This window comes from Pleuronectes platessa, chromosome 5, assembly GCF_947347685.1.
Source record: "Pleuronectes platessa chromosome 5, fPlePla1.1, whole genome shotgun sequence".
NCBI classification, from domain to species: domain Eukaryota; kingdom Metazoa; phylum Chordata; class Actinopteri; order Pleuronectiformes; family Pleuronectidae; genus Pleuronectes; species Pleuronectes platessa.
In genome coordinates this window covers 15,418,215-15,424,214 of record NC_070630.1, presented here as the reverse complement: position 1 = coordinate 15,424,214, position 6,000 = coordinate 15,418,215, and the positions used below count along the sequence as shown (strand labels likewise).

The 6,000-nt window shown below is 39.4% G+C and overlaps 1 long non-coding RNA gene across 1 annotated transcript; it reads left to right on the top strand.

Moving 5' to 3' along the window:
• Positions 1-286: 286 nt before the first annotated feature.
• On the top strand, positions 287-5,352 carry LOC128440850 (uncharacterized). The gene is made up of 4 exons (XR_008338583.1): positions 287-411; positions 617-672; positions 1,570-1,778; positions 5,239-5,352. It is a non-coding gene; the product is annotated as an uncharacterized LOC128440850 (long non-coding RNA).
• Positions 5,353-6,000: the final 648 nt, after the last annotated feature.

The following is a 6,000-nucleotide window of genomic DNA, read 5'->3' as shown; positions in this document are numbered from 1 at the left end:
TGGGGGGTTGTTGGCATGGCCTGTGATTGATTCGTTGTTTGCATGCATATGTTTTATGATAAATCCTCCTGTCAATGAAAAGGCTGTATGATAAATGCTGTAAACATCTGGGATTATTTTCAAATTGACTGGATTCATTATTTAACATATACTTACCTATATTTTATCTTTTTTTTCTTACTCTAGCTTTAAAGATAACTTCATAACAAAGTCACCCTCCCCCTCACATCCCAACATGACTCTGCCCCCCTTTGACCATCTTGATTTGTGTGCGTGTTGGTGTCTGCAGCTCAGGAGGAGGATTTTCGTTGCTACTGTGCATCATTGTTTGCAGTCCCTGTCAGTGGGGGCGAGACTCGGGCTCAGATCACTGCACCTGAATCGTGCCTCGTCATAGAAGTCCTGGATGAGGTGAGAACCACTCAAGCCTTTTTGTTTTAACAGCAAAGTTTTACCTACATGAACACGCAGAGTGAATCTAGACAAGCGAACCAGGGAGAAGTCACACTTTTCTGCGATCACACATCGCAGAAAAGACCTCATAAAAAACAGCATATTCTTTGTTTCCTTCTTTCTCTTACTGTCTCATTCAATTGATCTCTTTTATTTCCTACAGACAGAGGGAATCATGAATGGAGTCTCTGCTGAACAGAGGACGAGCAACAAATCAAAGTAAGAATCAATGTAACAAAAACTAATCTACTCTGACCTAATCCCACACCTACTGTACCTCACTGACATTGGCCGGTGTGATGAGAGCAAGCACATGTTTACACACAGAAAACTGTTGATTTACAAAACAAGCCTGACAGCATCTGTATTTATTATCGATCAAATCTTCTACATGAATCTCTCAGCGTGTAGTCAGGGGAATATACTGCAGTAACAGCCTCTGCCTGTGTGAAATATGTGTTTGAACTGTCTAGTGAACAGTGTGAGTTCAAGGTTTGCTCGTCCTGTACCAAAATTATAGCATAAATAATTCAACAGGCTCTTTAATGTACTGCTCACCCAAAGCATGTGATGCAATGATATATCAGTGTTGTACAGCACTGGTGCAGGGCCCATCAAGCTGGAGTCCCGGCCAACGAAACAAACTAAAACTCTGCAGTGATAGATGAGATTTAACACCCTGATTTTTACAATTGATGTCTGTTGAGAGATAAATTCAAAGTTGAAATCATGTCGGCCGTTAATTTTCAGCACCCGTAAGTGAAACATGAGGTGACAAACTAAGAATTCAAAGCATCTTGGAAAAGGAGTAATTTCTGAATTTTTTTAACCATCGGATGAACTTTGGTGTTTCTTTTTGAGGAAAGAAAACCTTTCTTATATTACATCATGCATCTCGGTGTGCATATCTTTACTTTTTAGAAAGAGTAGTGTTGGTGGAGCTTGGAGTCAAAGCTCAAAGCAAATATAGAAGAAAATCTATTAGCATGCATTAACAATCAGCCAGTATTCATTTAATTGGGAATCATTTGATTCCCAAGGTTGTGAATACTTGCCGGTAAAGTTGAAATATAGCCATTACTGGATCAACATGGGCGCCTATTTCACCCCCCACAGGGATCACTTGTTTGAGCAAGTCTCCAACAAAGGAAGAACACTGGTGCCCCAAACAGCCGTGACTAGCGCTGGGTCCTCAAGAGTCAGCCGCTCCTCTCTCAGTCCATCACAACCATCCAGTCAGTCCAAAGCACCCACACAACCTCAAGCTGCTCAGAGGCTCCATCCATCGGAGCCTCAGACTTCCGAAGCAGATCACACAGACAAACGTAAGTTGTGCATTTTTTTAAGATTAATTTAAGGGTTTTCTGCTGAGTTTGTCTCTTTCACATAGCAGATGCAATGAATGAACTTTATAAAGCTGCACTATGTTAACTGAAAGCTTTGTTGTTGATGTTTATGTGCTTGAATTTGTACATATCCCAAAAGAACTCTAATCTCATGCACAAATACGTTTGGCTATTATTCCAGTGAGTTTTGATAAAACAGCCGATTGATTGATAGTATTTTAGTACGTTTTTCAATGCTTACTCAAATGATAGATATGACAAATTGAAAATGACTAAAGGTTTGAGAAAACTATTGTTCCAAAGTAATTTATTATAGATGTTTCCCTCTTAAATCATTTAGAACAACTGACTTACAAAATCAATTTATATGGCATATTTTTATTGACAATAAAACATTTTATAATCTTTTGAAATTCAAAGCACAACAGTAGTAGATAGAGAAAATGTACTGTTCCTTTCTCAGATTAATGTCAAGTGAAGATTTTGTTCTGCATTGTTTCCATAAACACTGGCAGAGTGTAAAAGACAAAAGTCAGATTGTTGGACTGTTGCTTTAAAGTCGATCAGTGGAGAAGTCCCCTCACTGGCGCTGATAAATGCAGACCACGGGTCAGGAGTAAATTTGTTGCTGCAAATGTTTCTGTGTAATGTTAGATGCTCCACAAGTTTAGTGATGTATGCTGTGAGCTGATTCATTAAAAATGCATCTTCAGCCTCTCCTGTGGTGCTCCAGTGGTCATCCTGCTCCCTGACTGTGCAGCTGCTCCCTGCAGAGCCTCATCCCAACAAGACGTTCTTTCAGTCACTCTGCAACAAACACTCAGCGTTTGTATCTGTCTGTTCTAACACATTTCAGTTGATCATTCCGCTGGTAACCAATGAACTGTAATTACACATGGCTGCAAAGGTGGCGGCCCGTGATTTTATAGTGTGGAAATACTTGTTTTAATGAGGTAGTAAAAACTGTTTCCACAGACTCATCAATCCAAATGTTAGATTTGTGTTATTTTCTCAGGGGAAACTACAGTGCTCAGCAGACGAAGCCTTTGATTTTGTGCAGGTTTTTGCCCAATTAAAAACAAAAATGGAAAGATGCCTCCAGTCTGATCCTGGTCTGATTTGAGTTCAAAAGCAGCTGTTAAGTAGTTGCTTTTATCCTTATTGTATTCAAATTTAAAGTCAGATTAGAAATACTTTACCTTAAGTTTACTCTAATGTGTATGATTCTGTTTGAGTGGCACTGACAATACAATTCTTCAAAGTGTGATCAGAAGCCAAAGCTCCATTACCTAAAAGCATCTCAAGGCAGAAACTATCTTAGTCAGGAAAAAAAAATATCTTAGTACATTGAGCAACAAGCTCAGCAATAAGCTCCATGTAAGATCTTTTTTTCCTGAAGAGGATTTTGAGAAATGAAGAGACGAGTAGTGATTTATGTTGTAAATCGTTTTGTGTCACGTTCTGAAGAGCAACCATGAGCTCTGGGAACTTGAGATTGACATTTTTCACATTTTGTTTGCATAATGAAAATCACTCATGAAGGAATACATTTTTAAATCCAAAAGACATGTCCTTGCTGTAATTGTTGCAAAAGTGTCGTTACCTGGTTGTACATCAATGAGCCTAAAGCATTATGACCATGAGTCTAATGTATCTTCTACCATAAACCTCTAAACCTGAGTCGTCATAATGATTTGACTCATTAGTGTACATCTTCTTCTAATGAACCTCTCACAGCCTGTACACTTTGTATGTACACTATTTTGTAAACAGTTCAAAATTGTAATGATAAATTACAACCATAAAAATGACTGTAGACATTTGTGTGAATGTTTAGTGAATTAGCATTTTCGTCTTCTCATAAAGGATGAGCCGCAGTGAGGAACAGTCTGGGCGACTACCAGGGGAGTCAGAAATTGCAGGCTGATCAAATATTTGAGAAAAGTGAAGTGTTGTTTATCCAAGTTAAACTATATTCATCTAAAATATATAAAAGTTTGTTTTACTTTATTTTCTGGCCTCTTCCCTTTATTAGATAGGAGTAGTGCAGATAGACAGACAACGTATGGAGAGAGGAGGGGAGTAACATCCAGTTAATGATCCCAACAGCTGCTTTTGAACCAGACTAAGACCAGCATCAGACTGGAGGCACCTTTTAATTTTTTTGTTTTTAATTGGGCTAAAACCTGCACAAAATCAAAGGCTGTGTCTGCTGAACACTGTAGTTTCCCCTGAGAAAATATTACAAATCCGAGATTTAGATTGAAGAGTCTGTGGAATCAGTTTTTACTGCCTCATTAAAATACCTTTTCCACTCTATAAAATGATTGTTCACCTATGCAGCCATGTGTAACAGGTTACCAGCTGAATGATGGACAATATTGTGCTAAAACGTGTTCAGACAGTTGTAAACACTGAGTGTTTGTTGCGGAGTGAAGGAACGTCCTGTTGAGATGAGGCTCTGCAGTGAGCTGCTGCAAAGTCAGGGAGCAGGATGCCCACTGCAGCACTGCAGGGGAGGGTAAAGAAGCATTTTAATGAATCAGCTCACAGCATGCATCACCAAGGTGCTGGAGCTTCTACTATTACACAGAAACATTAACAATAACTCATTAAGTCCTGAGTCCTACACAGTGTGTATTTACCTTGGCCAGGGAGGAGTCTTCTCAGCTGAACAACTTTACAGCACCAGTCTATGTTCTACAATTTTACTGTTTTTTTTTCACTTCAGTCTGTGGATCTGCAGATGTTGATATAACATGGACACACTGCAGAAAATCAACTTTACCATCAGAGATGAGCATATTTAGCTTTTTTTCATGGACTTTAAAGTAAATCACCATGTATGGTTACATATGCATTATTATTCCAAAACATTAATGATTCAGTGATGTCATGAATGAGAAATACAAAATTAGGGAAATAAAAAACTATTTTCCAGTTTTATATTTTGATAACAATTTATTTATAAAATTTAAACGTACCTTGCAAGTTATCCCGATGCGTGTTTACACCATTAAAGATGGCTGAAAGAGACAGAGTATGTGGTTGCAGTGCCAATAGTTGATCAACTGAACGAGAAGCTAAAAATCAATTTAAAAGAATTTGGTCTGGCTGCATATCATATGTCCATCTTTCAGTATGCAAAGCTGTATTTTATGAAATAAGCTTGCGTGGTGACACCTCAGTGAATTTGACCTCAAAGTCATTATGGACAATCCTATTCGGAGGATTCTGTAGTGAACCTTGGCCACGCTGAAAAATACAATGAAAATAACACTTGTATTTTGAAGTGTAGAAGTAGGGAAGGACAAACTTAATAATCATTTTTTGGAGAAAGACTCCTTTGTGTTTGCACGTAGGTTTTTTTCTTAAAAGAATATATGTGACCAGATACCTGCAAAATCGAATAACTATTTATTGCTATATCTTTGTGCAGCATTACCCTCTAAAAGTATGCCACCAGCAAACTTCACTGCTGAGACCCTAAGGACTTCACAGACATCAATCAACACCTCAAAGTCGCAAAAGCCCAATTGTTCCACAACTTTCCACAAATCAGAAGCTGAACGTGGGTCACCACCACGTTTGTCCTCATTACCACATCCCCAGGCTAAGATCCCTAAATCCTCCCACGCCCCTTTCTCATTTCCACCTGATGTCTTTCCTCTGGCTACCACCAGATCACCATTCCCAAACCAGCATCTCTCACCTTCTCCGTCCACAACCTTCATGCTTGGGTCTACATTCACAGTCTCACCATCAAGCTCCACTGAGTCAACCTTGTCGGCCAAAGTTTGCCATTCAACCCCGTTACAACAAAGCTCAGACTCGGCTCTGCTGCAAGAACGACACCAACCTTCCACTTTATTCCAAGAACCAATCTCTTCACCAAAGCTTTTTCAATCACCACCAAACAATCTGGAGTCCCTAGAGAAATCACTGCATTCCTTGAGTGACCCAGAGTCTCTCCTATCGGATAATCAATTTAAGCTTCCTCAGTCTCCCAGGCCAAACCCACAACCAAGATCCCTAGAACCAAGTCAGTCACAAGCCCTCCGAGCACCACCAAGCGCAACTGTGAAAGCCCTGTTAAGTTTATCTTTATTTAATGAGTCCCCACCAGATGCAAATTCTAGACGTACGTCAACTCCAACATATGGGGATGCTCCAGTTTTAATGTCTCCTTGCTCCTTCTCTG